We start from the raw sequence: 18,757 nt of genomic DNA on the forward strand, positions 1-18,757 counted from the left end.
CAATTTAGTACGATTTGCTCATCCCCCAATGACGGTTGGGTTTAGGGGTGAGGTTAGGTGCCACGCCTCCTTTGTACAATTTCGTACGACTGAACTCGTACGAATTCGTACGAATTAGCCACTAAACTGACAAAACGTAAAATACTTACGTTTTCTCGTGAGATCAGGCTGGTCAAGTCAAGTCAAAGTTTATTTATAAAGCACTTTTTAAAAACAACAAGTGCTAACCAAAGTGCTGTACACACATACACCATTTAAAACAAAGGACAAATTCAACAGACACATGACTCTCATGTGGTATTAAAAGCCAAAGAGTAAAAATGGGTTTTAAGACTTGATTTAAAAACAGAAAGGGTTGTGGCCTGCCTAACGTGGGGAGGCAAATTATTCCAAAGTTTGGAGAGGCACGGCAAAAGCAAGGTCACCCCTGGTTTTTAACCTTGTGCGTGGAACAGCCAAAAGTAGCTTATCAGTACATCTAAATAAATGAATGAATGAGACTAAAATTACATTAATGTAATTGCTCAATGATGGATTGACCTATATTGTAACGCCACACCAGCAGAGAGAGCCCTCGCCTGACTATTGACTCAGCTCTGCTCCCTCTGCAGTCAATTCCTGTTTGTGCTGTATAGAGTGGAGGAACTATGACATCACTTTGTAGGCGAATCGGCTGCTAGCATAAAACTGGTTCCCTCGATAAAATCCCTATAGGCTTTTCGAAGATTGCAAATAATAAGCTCTGTGTTCAAACACAGTTGATTACACTTACACGTTTTGTCCAGCCGGATAATCCTCACATGAAAATTCAACTTTGAGCACTTTTGGATCTTAAATGGAAACGCAAGAATTGAAAAGCTAACATTAGGCTATAAACGGACTACACAGCCCTCGGGGCGCTCGTCTGTGACGTCAGCACCACCCTGCTACAGACAACTTTTCTAGCTTATTTTTAGAAATATGGTCCATGACAAAGAGTTAATCTCTCTGTTTGTTATATTATAATGCACACTATATATTATAAACAAATAAATAAGTAAATATAGATAGACCTACGTGCATTTTGGATCGTTTTTACATGTTTAATTACAAATTAATTTTAATAATTAATTTTACAAATTAATGTCTTGACTGCCTTTACAAGTGAAGGCATTATCTACACACAATATGAAATCCCAATTAGAAAAACACTACAAACTATAAAATACTATTCATGAAAATACCCAAATAACAGACAAATCCAAATGCCCAACACAAGCGAGCTGCGCTCCAGACCAGTTCAGCTCGATGACGTATAGTGCCTCCGACACCGCCTGTAGTCCAGTTTAGCAACTTGATAGAAGCGTAACCGATTTAAAAAATCAAGAGTGTGATGTAACTGATGTGGTTTATGTCGTAGAACAAAACGTGAAATTATCTTGAGTTTGTGTTAGCCACGAACCTTATTTAAGCGATTTTACTGAAATCCCATTTAAAAAACCCATTGACTGCTAAAATGCTAACTCGCTTCCGGGGTTTTGCATACAAATTGACGTCATAGTTCCTCCACTCTATTTCAGCAAGAGCACAGGCCATGCTTCGTTCCTTACAGTTTACCTGCCTTACCAAGCGTTTTTCCTAGAGACTTTCATGACTGCCTGCCTGTGTATGACCCTGCCTGCCTTGATCAAGTACATTATCTGTCTTTGCCCTCTTGCTCTGTTTTGGACTGCTTATTGTTGCCTTTAACTTTTGCCTGTCTTCTCACCACGTCTTCTGGATTCGCCCCTGTGTATCTTGATCTGTTTTGGGCTGATTATTGTTGCACTGATACTCTGCCTGAAATACTACTACGTCTCCTGGAAAGGCCCCTGTGTTTGTTGTTTGGTTTGGACTGCTTACATGTTGTCGACTCTCTGCTTGTTTTCCCGTCTCTGTCTAATTAATAAACTTCTGCATATGGGTTCTAACACAGCCTCAGACTCCTCATTACATATATAAAAACACAGATCAATCAATCGATCTATCAATTAATGAATCTATCAATCACTCTATTCATATTCACATATTCATTTACATCCAATAATTTCATTAGGAATCCACACAAAGTGGATTTCTTAATTTACAGAACAAATTTTGTGAAAAATGCAATAAAAAAATCCAGATTTTGATCATGTGAGTGAATATCAATATGTAGGTTGCACTTTCATTATCCACAAAACTTGTGACATTTGAGAGGGCATCAAAACATACACAACCCATTAGTTCTCCTGCTATTGAAAGTTCTGCTAATTCACTTGGTCTAAAAGCCCCGATATTCCCTCTCATCCCATTCATCAGCACGGTCAATAAGACTCTGAAGAGAAAGAGGTCACTTGTGCAAATCTTAAGGCTGATGCAATATCTGACATTTCAAGTGGCTTGTCTTCAAGGATGACTGAGGAGAAACAGATTCAGTCATTAATTTAAAGGTCACCCATTGATGATTTTTTGATGAAGTTGTGGCATTTTTGATGAAAGGTGTATCTTTGAAAAAGACTCAACATTTTTGTTCTGCATTCTTCACAGAGAACTTGGTCGTAAAATAATTAATATCACAAATTGGCTGGTGCCATTTTCCAGCCATAGCTTCTTTTTTTAGCACACACAGCGGCCACGCTGATTTAAAAATGTTCAATTTCACGGTTCTTTACGTTCACCTTCTTTAAAAGAAGAAGAAAAAAAATACTTATTTGCATTCATTTATAGGCAAACCGCATTGCATCCTAAACATTTGCTTGGATGATGTGTTCACTGAAGACATTCTGTGGCTAATGAAACAAACCAAGTCTGAAAACATTCCGAATGCATGAATGCTTGTGTGAACGTTGAATGTTTTATAAAGAAGACAATCTGAGCCGGTGTACAGTAGGTACTGTATATTTACATGCAATGATTTTCATTAATACAGTTGCAGCCAATTCTGAAAGTTCTGTTTATATGAACTTTAAGCATTCTGTTCTCGTATTAATTTACATTTATTTTGATCATGTTAATCTCAAGGCGTTACGGTGGTGCAGTGTGTAGCACGATCGCTGGTTCGAGCCCCAGCTGAGTCAGTCAGCAATTCTGTGTGGAGTTTGCATGTTCTACCCATATTCGTGTGGGTTTCTTCCGGGTGCTCCGGTTTCCCTCACAGTCCAAAGACATGCGCTATAGGTGAACTGATTGGTGTGAATTGAAAGTGAAATTGGCTGTAGTGTGTGTGTGAATGCAAGGGTGTATGGGTGTTTTCCAGTGATGGGTCGCGGCTGGAAGGGCATCTACTGAGTAAAACATATGCTGGATAATTTAGCGGTTCATTCTGTGAATAAAGGATTAATAAAGGGACTAAGCTGAAAAGGAAATAAATGAATGAATATTAATCTCAGTGCATGCCAGAGAACGAGCAATCTTATTTTTACGACAAAGAGTAATCTTATTTTTTTTCTCTTTTTCTTTGCCTTCAAAATATATAAAAATAAATAATGGATGTACATGTCAGAGGAGATTTTTAAAATAAACATACATATTTACTGACAACTTTTTATGACCAAAAAAAAAAAGTGTCATATTCTAAAATGTGTTCTAGTCATGTTTCACGTGTGATTTTAACACGTGGAGCTGATGTGACATTCATGTTGTTTTTCCATGTTGTAAGGAACATTGGTCAGATCAATCTCATTTATATTGACTGAGGTATTTCCATGAAGGCTTTTAAGCCTGAGACATCAATTCACATTATTCAGTTATAAAGGATTTTTGGGTGCATTTAAATCAAGTAATTTACATAATTCCTACATACTTCTACAGTGTGTTAAGAAAAGTGAAATACCTAATTTTGAAGAGATTAATGTGACCACTGTAAGAATGGGTTTTAACCACAGCGGTTCGAACTGTAGCTCTGCCAAATGACTAAAAAGTTATCAGCATTGATGGTAAAAAACTGTGCATTCTAGTCAAACCATTCTTCTGCAATCTTATACCAAAAACGGAAATAAGGGCAGTATTAATAGCTAAAAATGTGGGAGAGAGTTGATACTATGTGATTGTATTGTATTGCAATATTGAGAAATTAAGTGTTGATGTTAAATCAAAAGTAATTCACAAATACTCGATAATGGAATTATTTATTGACAATAATTCTCTTTGGTTACAACTGAATTAATTACAAAATAACTGTATAAAATGATAAAATATCAAATGATAAAACATATGCTATAAATTGTACCCAGCTTAAATGTAAAAATTAAGTTACCGAAGTAGAAGGAGAGACACAGGGGGAGGGAGAGACAAAGAGAGCAAGTAGGCCTCAAAGAGGCAGAGAAGATAGATAGGAGGAGAGGAGCAGAGAAGGAGAGCACAGACCAGGAAAAGAGGCAGAGCAGCGTTTTACCACCTATTTTGTCTCTTTCTTGACTATGTGACTAAAGCCCAAATACTGAGACATTTAAACTGACCAATCAACATGTGACCACTTCGTAAAACCACCAAAGTCCACATACAGTACCAGGCCCTGATCCTATCAGTATCTGCCTTTGGAGTCATTATGGACTTTCTTGAGTCAAAAAGTCATGTTTTGTCATATAAACAAATGCATATGATAATTTAGCCTCTTACACCACTCTTACAGACCAAGGGGTTATAAACCTGAACAAAACTGTTAATGAAGTTTGTTAATGACCAAATGCATTATGACAGTGCTTTTTTGATAAGTAAACATACAACAGGCATTTACAGATACTGATGTAATACATGATACTGATACTGTCTAATACATGGCTATTTGTATGTTTATATCTTGGCTAAATTGGCTTGCTAGTCAGTTTTATGTATGTATGTATGAATGAATAAATCATAAATCATAAACAAAAAACAACAAAAAAAACACAAAAAAAAGAAATGAAAAACAGTTCAGGCCCAAATCATAAATTAGATTTTTAACCTTTCTTAACCTTAACGCATTTCTCATTATAGAAAGCAAGTAGTTCAGGAAAGCAAAACAAACGTATTTGATATAGCTGAATAATTAACATCTGTGCCATTCAACACAATTTCAACTGCGCTCCAAAAACCATTCCTGTTGCATATTCATTCCGCATTAAATGGCAGACTCGTTTAGAAAGAAAGAAAAAAAGACTGTAAAAAAAAAGAAACAAACAAAAGTGTTTTTCTTATAATGCATCACAGCGGCAGTTTCTGACACCTCACACAGTCACACACCTGGTAAACTCTGAATTTCTGTGTATCATCTCCATATCATTCTTTTAGCTTTACCATGAATCAGAAAGGCCCAGTGAGCAGCCTAAGGCTTTTTCAGTTTGTCTTTCAACCTCCTATAAGTCATTGAAGCAGTCCCATGCATTATTCACAACAATGCACAACTGCATCCATAACCATTCAAAGCTAATGCCATTTCAGATAAATCATGTTCCACATCGAGCACACTGACGTTCATGGAGAATTTTCAAGGTCTCTCTCCCACAGGCATTGCTGATTTCATCAGTGTTTGCACCATACAGAAAACCATACTTCATTGATTTATTCCTCAAAGAGATTATTGTTTATATGCTTATTTTCAGCGTAAATTAGTTTGCAACTGTAACTGGTTTCAGGGCTTGATATGTTAGTCTTGCCAGTCTAGTGTTAAGGTGAATTGATTGATTGATTGAGTGATTGATTTATGCATGAGAGCAAATAAGAATGAGGTTTTATCAGGTAACACACACACACACACACACACGCACACACACACACACACACACACACACACACACACACACACACACACACACACATATATATATATATATATATATATATATATGTATGTATGTATGTATGTGTGTGTGTGTGTGTGTGTGTGTGTGTGTGTGTGTGTGTGTGTATATACAGTTGAAGTCAGAATTATTAGCCCCCTTGTTTATTTTTTTCCCCAAATTCTGCTTAATGGAGAGAAGATTTTCTAAGCATAATAGTTTTAATAGTTTTAATAACTAATTTCTAATAACTAATTTATTTTATCTTTTGACTAAATATTTTTCAAGACACTTCTATACAGCTTAAAAGGACTTCAACTGTGTATGTATATATATATGTATATGTGTGTGTATATATATGTGTATATATATATATATATGTGTGTGTATATATGTGTATATATATATATAACATTACTTAAACCCCTTGTAAAAAACAAGAAAAAAGCTGCGTCCCGAATCGCATACTTATGGAATATTCTATGCCATTTTGTAGTATAAATAGTGCAAGTAGTGCATTCACACTGAAAACTCTAAAAATAATAAGTGCACTTTAATTACCCAGATGATGCACTCATTCAGCTGGTAAAATGAAATGTGGAATGATGACACTTCATGCACTCAACAACCGCAACAAACACATGTTGGACAACTTCATTTATTTTGGATGGTGAAAGCAAAAATCTCCTACGAGAGTGATTATAGCGCCTCCCTATGGTAAATGCGGTTATTATCATAGCAGGTATTATTTGATAGTTTTGGTCATTTATTTCACTGATTTGGAGACGTCATCAGGGAAACAGTTTGAATTTTGTTTAGTAAAAAAAACATTAGTGCTCCATTTTCAACGACACTACATACATATAATATGCTGTTGAGTGTGTAAGTGCATAAGTACATAGTGCATGAGTGCATAGTTTATAGTGTGCCATTTGAGATGCAGCTATAGACTAGTAACATGCTGGGCCCCGTTTTAGAAAAGAGATTAAGTGAAAACTCTACCCTGAAATAAGAGAAACTCTGGGTTTTCCGTTTCAAAATGGCAGGTTTGTCAAACTTGAGAAAGCAGGGTAGGTCAAGCCTGTTTCTGAAAGAGAGGTAACTTTTCTCAGAGTCAGTTACCGTGGTAACTTACTTTGTGAACCTAACCTGGTCAGGAGCTAAAATTAGAGTTTCTATCCGTCTCCTCTCTTTTTTTTAAGATGAAGCGGTATTTCTCGCCTAAAGCCTGGTTTATACTTCTGTGTCAAGTGATCTGCGTGACCCACGGCGCATGCAACGCGCGTAGCTGTGCATTCATTCTTTTGTGCTTTTTCTGTTGCTCTGCAATAACACTTCTGAAACGCTAGTTAGCAGTAGATGTTTATGTTCCTCTGTGTCGAGTTTCTTTACTGGTGTTTTGTTTTTTCTTAATGCTTCCTTAATGTACTAGGGGTTCAAGCTCGCTCATTTTGAGGCAGGAACCGGCGGACATGCAACAACTTTAACCATAAGGTAAACACAAAACAAAACTTTTCATCTGGAGCTCCTTCACAGGACCCGACACTTGTATACACTCGCCCTAACGAACTTGCGTGGCTCTCGGTCTCACCCACACTCTCCAGCGCTTTCAAGCCGACCAATCACAGAGCTTGCGCTACGCGTCGTTGCGACCTGTAGTTAAAATTTTTAAGAGGTGCGCGTCAGTGACGCCAATGGCGAGGGCTATGCGCCCATGCATAGGCTGCGCTGTAGCATATGCGTGCGCTTGACGCAGAAGTATAAATCAGCCTTTAACCTTACGTTTCCACCCACCTATTTTTATGCACATTTTGGATATGATGGAAACGCCAAGATGCATGTAACTTTTGAAAATAGGCATAAAAAACATATGCCCATAACTGAGTAGGATAAACTTTTTATTCAATAAGAAAAGATGCGCATAAACTACAATGGAAACACTTTTACCAAACAAATTCCAGTATGTGTATTAAAAAAGTTTGATATAAGAGATCATATGATGATAAAATGTGTGTGAATGAACAAACCTGCAGGCTGAGCACATTGTAAAACATCTGAAATGTTGTTCTGGTCATTCTAAAATGCCTTAACTGTTTTAGTATTAATGTTATATTGTTAATTGCCTCCAGAGCGTCTGGAGCGTGTCAAGAGTGTCTGTTCTCCACATCTCATGGCTTCAAACGTCACCACGTGTTCATTCTTCTGTCTCAATAAATTTTTTTAAAATTATATTTTAAATTGTTTTTACTATTGATATTTTGCACCAGTTAATCAGGCAGTGACAATTTTGTTCTCTTTAATTCATTGGATGGAAAAACTGCTTTAATTGCATATCTTTTATGCGATATTCCAGTTTTGCACATAAATTTAACTAGCATTTTGGAAACATAACTATTGCCTACATTTCAGTCACACAAAGAACAAAGTCACGTACGAGAATGGCATGTCCTTTTTTTAATTAATAGTTAGCTTAAATTCACTGATCTTCAACAGTGACATGTACTGTTACTAGAGTAATGGGATTATTACTAAAGACTATTTTTTTTTTCTGCTTACATTCTAAATGTCATATCAACCTCTACCACTTGATCGATATAAAAGGCAGACACACAAGTGCACCTTTAAATCTATTAAAAGCTCAATTTTAGAAATGTTATCTTAAACTGATCAATGTGCGTAAAATAGGGGACCTAAAATTAAACATTTCCCATGAACATTAAGTTAAGGTTATATGCAGTCTTGTTTTGTCAAGTTTGTTGTAGAAACTATGCAGTAGCCTATTTTATGTAATTTAATGCAATTACATCTGAAATCATTTCAAAATGACGGCCAATTCCCCACTTTTTCAAGTAAAAAGTCAATAAATGTCACACTTTACATTACCTATTTTATTATACTTAAATATTTAAATACTTTAAATGTAAATTCACGCATTAACTTGAGCAGCTATGTTTTCCCACGCTAACTGTCTCTGTTTCACTAATGCAGTGGTGTTGCTTTTTAAAAAATATGGTCATATTTGCTATAACTTTGCATGAGCACATCAAGTTCAGCTGGAGGAAAAAAAATGCTGATCTCTTCTTTCAGATGTTGCCATGGTGACTATATCTGCGCTCCATTGATAATGCCTTTCTATAGTCGCAGTGTGCGAGCTTAACTCTGAGTCAGTCTACTCAAAGTTGATTGACCTAATTGACCTTATTGTGGTTGACCTGGCCTGATGAAGAGACGGTCACCATCCCTGAAGGGAGGGTATTGTTGTTTTCCTTCAGCATCAAATAAATGGTGTTATAAAGTCCCCAATGTCACCGGTCAGAAAGTAGATGTAATGGCTATTTGTCCACCTATTTGTTCATTCATATGGTTCTCACCATATCACCACTTTCCTACTAAAATTCTTGCATACAGATGCTCTAATGTATTCTAGAAAATTGACTTCAACTTTTTTTCACCTTTATTGGTTTGTCACCATTAGGACACTAAATATGAATTAAGCTGTTTCACATTTTTGTTCTCTGCAAGTTTAACACTGGTGGAAGAGAAGTTGGGAGGTATTTCAAGCTGCTCTTGGAGGTGTTTGGGGCTGCTAAGTTTAGTGGCCCTGTGTGTTTAGCTTTTCTAATTGTTTGAACTGCTATTACTTGCTGTAAGAGACTGTCAGGCCTAAAACAACTGAAGTATAGAGTGCCACAAGTGTATGCTAACTACTTCAAATTACTTACTGTATTTAAAATGAGTTGAAACAACACAATTTTTAAGTTTTTTGGGAACAACCTAATTTTATTCTTTTTTGTTCAATCCACTTAAATTGAAAAAAATGATTAGGTTAACTCAATCAATTTGTTTTGGGAAAGAATTGCATGAAACCCAGCATTTTTTACAGTGCATGTGGAACTTGTTTATGCTTCTTGTTGGCAATATTTGAAAACATTGAGGTCGATGTTGTTATGGGCTACAGCTTTATATTTGACTCTCCTCTGAGGTCATGGGAGGACTTTGGAAAAACACATTCGCATTACATACATCCTTATTCCGATTAAAATCCCAATTAATGTAATTGGTCACATGTGGTGAGAGGGCTGTGTTATTTATTTATTATTTGTTTGCACTTTCACTGTTTTGGCAATATTCACCACAAAAACAAAGCTGTTTTACATAATTTGTGTGTGTGTGTGTGTGTGCGTGCGTGCGTGTGTATGTGTGTTTTGTGAAGAACAGCTAATGCATTGGGTACGAAGTACTACGAACCACTACAAGAATCAGTCATTTGCCCTCTTCTGGGTCAACATGGTACATACCACCTCTTCCAACCAGCATGCCCGGGATAGTCGTATACACTAAGTTTGAGATTAGGACAGAGTTGCAGAGTCTCTCCAAAGTTTTTTACTTGAAATTTTGAAGACTTTCATTTGAGAAATTGTAGGATTCTTGTTGAAAACATTTTAAGTCACTTTTTAAGACTGAACACTTAATATGCAAGTGAGAAATTACATTATTTCCAGCATTATTTTTTTTTATTATTTGTGCCTACGTTACAGCATCTCTTTCATGTTACTGTCCCTTCCTTTTTCCCTCTCTCCACTCTAACCCTGTTCTACTCACAGGTGCATGCGCTCACATTTTGTAATTTGATTTTTTTTTGTAACGCTTTGTTTTTTTTTTTTGCTTTAACTCTGTGATTTATGCACTTGTGCATTGATGATGCATATTCGAAGTGGTGGTAAATTGCACTAAAAAAGATTATTTGGTTTTTAATCACAAGTGCTACATAGTCCCAAATCTCTTAAGTACCATTACTAGTGCTATATAGCATTTAAATTAGTTCCTCAATAATTATGAGCTAAATAACAACTTAGTGGTGCCATGCACTTTTTTGACTTTTTTTCTATGGTGCTTTTTTGTATTTTGTATTAGAGTTGGCAATAGTACTGCAGACACATTTTGTCTATAAGTCTAGACAGAAGTCATCTTTGTTGCCAAGCACTTAACCTTGTAAAGACCTTTTGATTTTCTTTCTTTTTTTTTTTTTACTTTAAAATGCTGCAGCTAGGACAGTTTTTCTCCATTGAGTTAGCCTCACACATAGGTAGTTTTATTGAACCATATATTTTTCTTGCTGTGGTTCCATTTTTTTGCCACACTCGTCTTCTGTAGATAGGCAGTATTTTTGGATGTATTTCCATTCAAATATCTTGACTTTGGATTGTGGTTATATATCTACTTTTTAATTCTTGTCATGTTAAGCAGCTACTGTGGTGGTCATGGAGGAGTGGAGAGCATGAAACTGATTCCTGTGACACTCCAGGGACAGATGAGGTCCAGCTTCCAGCCTCCAGCGCCTTGACTGCAGCTCAGCACAAGACGTTTGGCCAGTGGAGAAATGGTTGTGCCCAACTGAGCCTGGTTTCTCTCAAGGTTTTTTAATTCTTCACTTTCACCAATTGGTGAAGTTTTTTCCTCGCCGCTGTCACCACTAGCTTGCATAGTTCAGGATCTGTAGAGCTGGTCATCGTTGGATTTGCTCGTCAGTATTTGGACTCTCAGTAGTGATTATTAAACCACACTGAACTGAGCTAAACTGAACTGAGGTTAAACACTGAAAACTGAACTGACACTGTTTCAATTTACTATGATCTTTCATGTGAAGCTGCTTTGACACAATCTACATTGTAAAAGCGCTATACAAATAAAGGTGAATTGAATTGAATTGAAATCCTAAGTAATCCTTGTATTGCGATTAAAATAAGCCTGAACAAAGAAACAGTCATCAGACATCTTTATAAAAACATAGTATAACATTTTATGCGAAGTGAATAAACCTCATAATAAATTTCAAAATAATAATAAAAAATAAATAAATCAGTCATCAGTATTTTACTCCATGCACAATTCAAAAATTGGCGTAATGCAAGAGAAAGAATATTCAACATTGATTTTGCAGCAAGTTGACCTGAAGAAAAAATTAAAGTGACGCACCCTTACTGGAGATGTTGTCATGTTAAATCTATAGATGCACTATTCACATGTTTGCTGAAAGTTGTTTTGGCCCAGCTTTGCTTTGGCAAAGGTCAGTGTTGACAGAACCAATTCATTTCCAGTGGAAAACAAGCAAATTAAAGGTGCCACAGAATGAAAATGGAAGACAAGCAAATTAAAGGTGCCATCGCGTGAAAATCTGAATATACATAGGCATAGCTGAATAATAAGAGTTCAGTAATGACATGGAAATGACATACCGTGAGTCTTGTTTCCTCATTCTCATGTAAATATAATGAGTATAAAATCCCAGTAAAAAACAGGCCAGTTGGAACAAAACACAAACTCTGATGACCCACATGGCATGATTAATATGCACACCCCAATGAGCATTTGATTTCCACAGTGTTTCCTAATGAGATTAGAACAGCTTTTTTTATAATATTTTTCCTCTTTTTTTTAAGCTTGTATTTTACTATAGTATGGGGCTCTTATTTTGAAAACAAGCTCTCAGGTAATGCAGCCAACCAGTCATGGAGTATCTAAGCTCATCACAGCTACATAAGTTGACAGAATGTTGGAAAAAAATGGATTATAAAATTATTCAGCATCCCTGTCTAATTTGAATGGCTAACAGTGGTACTGGTCACCTAGTAACTAACAGTAAATAAAACAAGAAAAGCATAATGGACTACAATTAGGTTTAATGTTCGCTATGTCTGAATTTATTCAGCTTGCATTTACATGTATTATCACAGCTGGACCATGGCATAAGCAAGCTGAGTGGCTAATCCATTGGCATAATACATAATCCTTAAATGGAAGGCGTTTGGGATAACCACAACCCTTCCTAGAGCTGGCCAAACTATGCTATCGGGGGAGAAGAGCATTGTGAGAGAGGTAAAGAAGAACCCAAAGATCACTGTGGCTTAGCTCCAGAGATGCAGTCGGGAGATGGGAGAAAGATATAGATAGACAACCTAACTGCAGCTCTCCACCAGTCTGTGCCTTTTGACAGAGTGGCCCAACAAAAGCCTCTCCTTATTGCAAGACAAATTAAAAAACACCTGAAGGACTCCAAGATGGTGGGGAATAAGATTCTCTGGTCTGATGAGACCAAGATAGAACTTTTTGGTCTTAATTCTAAGCTTTTTGTGTGGAGAAAACCAGCCACTGCTCATCGCCTGTACAATACAGTTTTAACAGTGAGGCATGGATGGTGGCATCATCATGCTGTGTGGGTGTTTTTCAGTGGCAGGGACAGGACGACTGATTGCAATTGAGTGAAAGATGGAATGCGGCCAAGTACAGGGATATCCTGGACGAAAACCTTCTCCAGAGTGCTCAGGACCTCAGATTGAGTCAAAGGTTTAACCTTCCAACAAGACAATGACTCTAAACACACAGTTAAAATAACGAAGGAGTGGCTTCACAACAACTGTTTTGCAGACATGTTTTACACTGAGGTTATAACTCTAAAGCATGCAGAATGTAATCTGTGATCATTGTAATGAAGCTAATTTCAATAATACATTTAACAATGAGCGATGGAATCACAATTTAGACTTCTTCAGTCTCATAAGTCAAGTTATTAAATATTAAGAAGATATGCACAAGACTTTAGCAGTTGAAATTGAAAGTTGTTAATTATTGAACAGATGATTAATCAGTCTGACAAATCATCATCGTACACACAGCACATTTATTCATTCATTCATCTGTTTGTTTATTTGTTTGCTTGCTTGCTACAGGAACCAATATAGTCACTGTGCTAGGCAACTGTTCATCTGTGTGTCGTAACTCCTTCAGGGTTAGTGCATATTTCTTGAAAATGATCTTCATCGGTTACCTGTCTCTCTTTCCACCCTCATACTCCTACTCCTTGTCAGGGTTCAGGCATTTTAGCTTTGTCTTTTGATCTTTTCTCAAATCGTAATGTTCGCTGCCTCACTGGCTTCTCTGACATTTTTATACCTGCTGTATGCCAGCAAAAGGAAAGGGAAAAAACAAAACAAAAAACAAGTTCTGTTCGCCTTGATGATTTCAAAATGGACACTTTCCACCAAAGAATAAGTTCTTTCTTATAAATACGTGTTGTTTTCACTGGATAAATTTTACAAAGGTAAGATAATTTGATTTCTTGATTTCCTGATTTCAATATGGATCTAGAAAACTTAAGATGAATGGACACTTCAGTCTTTTCTCTTTTCTAATGAATTCACTAAATACAGATGGCATGCAATGAAACCATAAACTTTCAGTTAATTTTTTTTTAAAAAACATTTTAAGGTAAACAATATTAGCCTATATATTTATTATATATATTATATTAGGCTATATATATTTTCAATAGTCGACAGAACAAACCATCTTATACAATAACTTGCCTAATTACCCTGAACCTGCCTAGTTAACCTAATTAACCTAGTTAAGCCTTTAAATGTCACTTTAAGCTGTAGAGAAGTGTCTTGAATAGTCAAATATTATTTACTGTCATCATGGCAAAGATAAAAAAAATCAGTTATTAGAAATGAGTTATTAAAACTATTATATTTAGAAATGTGTTGGGAAAATCTCTCTGTTAAACAGAAATTGGGGGAAAAAAATAGACAGGGAGGCTAATAATTCTGACTTCAACTGTATGTGTGTGGGTTAGTTATACAGGTTTTTTGTATATATATATATATATATATATATATATATATATATATATATATGTGTGTGTGTAAAGTTTATTGCATATAGTTAACTTTTTATGTATTTTGTTGGTGGTTTGTTCCAGGAAGGGATGGAGCCAAAAATATAAAATGGCTTAAGCTTGGTGTGGGGAGAAGTTGGTAGTATAGGAAGAGTGCTTATGTAATAGCTTAAATCTCTTGATTTCACAGTTGCAGTATTCATTCATTTAATTTCCTTCGGCTTAGTCCCTTTGTTTATCAGTGATCGCCACAGTGGAATGAACCGCCAACTTATCCAGCATATGTTTTACATAGCAGATGCCCGTCCAGCTGCAACCAAGTACTGGGAAACTTCCATACTCATTCACACACATTCACTATGGCCAATTTAGTTTATTCAATTCACCTCCAAAGCACATGTCTTTGGACTGTGGGAGAAACCAGAGCACTTGAAGGAAACTCACGCAAACACAGGGAGATGAACATATGCAAACTCCCCACAGAAATCCTAACTGACCCAGCCCGGACTTGAACCAGCGACCTTCTTGTTGTGAGGCGACAGTGCTAACCACTGCACCACCGTGTCATCCCTAATTGCAGTATTGCACAAAAATATATTTTTCTTTTTTTAGTTAAATGTTTATTTTCCATTGCGTCTTTATGTTTGTTGAGACATCACTCACTGCACCTGTAAATAAAACTCATGTTACCATGAAGTCTAAGTCACCCAAATCATGATTTGGAGCAGCTGGCAATCACTAATCAGGTCAGTCAGGTCCTTATGGTAACTGTACACCATTGTCAACTGACAGTTTAGTCAACATTGTAGACTAAAAATGTTTTCAAAATACTTTTGTTTTTAAGTAGTTGTCTGATCACATGTTATCTAATGTAAGGGCCAGCAACATGATGATTTGACCACTACGGCCCTATAGAGCTAGAGTGTATTGTAGCCCTCCTAAATGCAATTGCAACAGAAGAAAACAGTTCTTCAAATAGAAGGAAACACAGTGAAGACAAAATCCAACTAGTCAGGTATGGTAAAGTTTCACAAAGTGCCAGACTGCACTCACACTGCACTTTGCATACTGGAGCAGCTATATCCTTATGATGAGATAGAAGCGCTCGCGCTCAGCAATGAGAAGTGCATGTTTGACAATCAGTGACACAGCACTCTTACTATATATTCCTGAACAGATCAAGTGCTTTTCACAGTCGTGCTGCATATATCAGTAGGTTTGCAAGGTGGCAGCTGATGTTCAGTGACAATTTTGCAGCTTTAATAACAATTATAGTTCCTTTTTATTGATAAGGTGGAAATGAATTATGAAATTGAGCCTTGAGCATATTGTGCTTCCTTTTCCAGGTGACCATAGGTGAGAAACAGACAGACTAACATTAGCTTAAATGCCATAATTAATGCAACCTCCAAATCCTTTTTGAGGTTTGAATTTTAAAATAGTTTTTATGCGTTATGTGTATGCTAGTGCATAAATATATCTGCATTACAATCTGGATTTAAACTGACAGAATAGAGTGTCTCTACCTTCTGTTGAACAGTGTAGGTGCAAAGTGAGAAAAAAATTTACTGTCTGCAGTTAGCTTTCACAACCATGGTATTATCAACTGGCCAGAATTTTGGAACCCAATGGAGCTATAATGTGATAGGAGTTCATACAGGGCAGCTAACTCATTGACAGCTAACTCAACTCAGGATTTGTAGGTAATCAACAAAATTCATACAGTTTTAATCATTCATTTTCTTTTCGGATTAGTCCCTTTATTAATCTGGCATCGCCACAGCAGAATGAACCGTCAACTTATCCAGTATGTTTTTACACAGCGGATGCCCTTCCAGCCCCGACCCGTCACTGGGAAATCCATTTAAATTCATTCACACACATACATTACGGACAATTAAGCCTACCCAATTTGTATAAAAAAAGAAAACTGTACAAAATATGAGAAAATGGTTCTGCATACAACAGGTTTAGCAATAATAATAATAATAATAATAATAATAATAATAATAATAATAATAATAATAAACAACGCTATTAAATGCAGTTATGTGAGGTGTTATGAGTATGGAATACACATCTCTAAGTCATTTATATATTTTAAGTTTGGAAAGGATGGATTAGGAAAGTAGGAAATAAAGTTTTAACTTTATAATAATATAGGAGTAATAACAACAATAATATAGGAATAAAAGTCAGTGAATGGAACAAGACAATTAATGTAATATTTTACCAGAAATAAAAGTATTTTTTTAAAGAAGACAAGAGAAGAAAATTATATATGAATAAATAAAACAGATTTCTATAGATTTCCACAATTTATGCTTTTGATAATAAAGTTTGTCCTCCAAAATGACTGATTGAATGCATTGTTTCAGTGGTGAGTTCATCAGTTCATCTAAAAATAAAGCCAATTACCAATGAAACATTTGCTCTGCTTTCATTTCTCCAATTACTCCTGAATAACTGGCTTCAGCAAAGCTGCAACAATTTTTCTCATTCATTAGCATATTTTTCCGAAAGCAAACATTATGTTTATAAAGCTACAGTACGAATCTTAGCACTGCATGAGTGAGCTGTAATAGCCTGTTCTCAAACCTGCAATTATGATTCATTTTCTAACCGCACATAACTAGCAATACAGATTGCAACAAGGCTTTGCTTCATATGCATAATGAAGAGCTTTATGTCATCTGTCAACCCCTTTTAAGTACTCCCAAGACTAGTACCAAACAGTAATTGGTTACTGTGCATGTTAATGAAGGTGAAGAGAAACATGTTGCCACTGGGTTTTTATGATGATGCATTTGACTACTTTACTGTACATATAGTGTGGGGGAAAATGGTGAATTATTAATGCATTTAAATGTATGAATGAAAAAAACATGTAAGTAAATTAAATAAAAATTTAATTTGTTTGATTTATGCAAACGTATTGTTTTTTTTTTTCTTCACTTTACAATAAGGTTTTATTAGATAATGTTAAAAAAATTATTTATGGACGTGAACAAACAATGAAAAATTCATCTATTACAGTATTTGTTCACGTTAGTTAATCAAAATACAGTTGTTCGTTTTAGTTCATATTATCTCACGGTGCATTAACTAATGTTAACAAGCATTCATTTTGATGTTAATCATGCATTAGTAAATGTTGAACTACTATATGATTAATAAATGCTGCTTATTATTTGTTTATGTTAGTAAATTTATTAACTACTTATTGTATGTATAGTGTCAGCGAATACTTTATATCAATTTATATTAATCATTTTCTGCTATTAGTGTCTGCACTGGATATATTGTGCACCTCAGTATACTGTATGTATAAAAAAGAAAAAAAATCAAATTTTTTGTATGTTTGTAGTAAATGATTCCAATTATGAAAGCTACACACAGCAAATGTTTGATTTTGTTAATGCCATCTATTGCTTGCAAAAAAGACATCAACATGACACCAACAAATTACAATACCAATGCAATTTACAGTGAAGTATAATTCAGTAAATTTCAAGAAAAAAACAGCAATAAAAAAGTAGTCAAATTCAAAACAAGATATTTAAGCAATGCTGCTTGTACAGTATCTCTTCAAATCAGTTTTATTTTGATTTAATATACTACAGTATACTGTAAATGATGTACTGTAAAATGAGTGTGAAAAAGTTTGAGAGTAGGCATGCCTGTACTTTCCATTAATTCTTGCTTTTTCTATATAAAAAAAAAAAATTGATAAATTATATATTCACATCTTTTTGGTACCAGCTCATTTGAACAAAGAATCAATTAATTTAACTGACTGCAATCCAGTTATCAAATCAGCCAACGTACTTTTTTACACCCATTTTCATTACCCCATCCTCAGATGTGTGTGTGTGTGTGTGTTTAATCTGGCATTATCACACTGCTCTGTGGTGTTCATAAAATTTGGCATTTGATTTCTAATAAGTCAATGTGCCATAGCTCTATAGAAAGACTAGGATCATAAGACATAATGCGGTTGTGCGATTTGTCAGACATAGCACAGTGCTCATTCAGCAAAGGCACAGATTAACAGATGTATTTTTGTCATGATCACCAACGATCTAACAACCCGAGATCACTGGTAAACACCCACATTCACATGAACTACAATTATGCCATGTTATGGACTACATATTCAGTCATGCAACACACACACCTGCTCCAAGTCACCAGTGATTGCAAAAACTCACACAGCTGAAGCTGCTCTCAGACTGATTACTTGGACTATAAGCACAGCTCAAACACACACAATGTTGCTGATTCTTGAAAGCTGTATAGGGAACATTACAACGCAGTTTCCCTTGCT

This window comes from Danio aesculapii, chromosome 19 (assembly GCF_903798145.1).
Source record: "Danio aesculapii chromosome 19, fDanAes4.1, whole genome shotgun sequence".
NCBI lineage: Eukaryota > Metazoa > Chordata > Actinopteri > Cypriniformes > Danionidae > Danio > Danio aesculapii.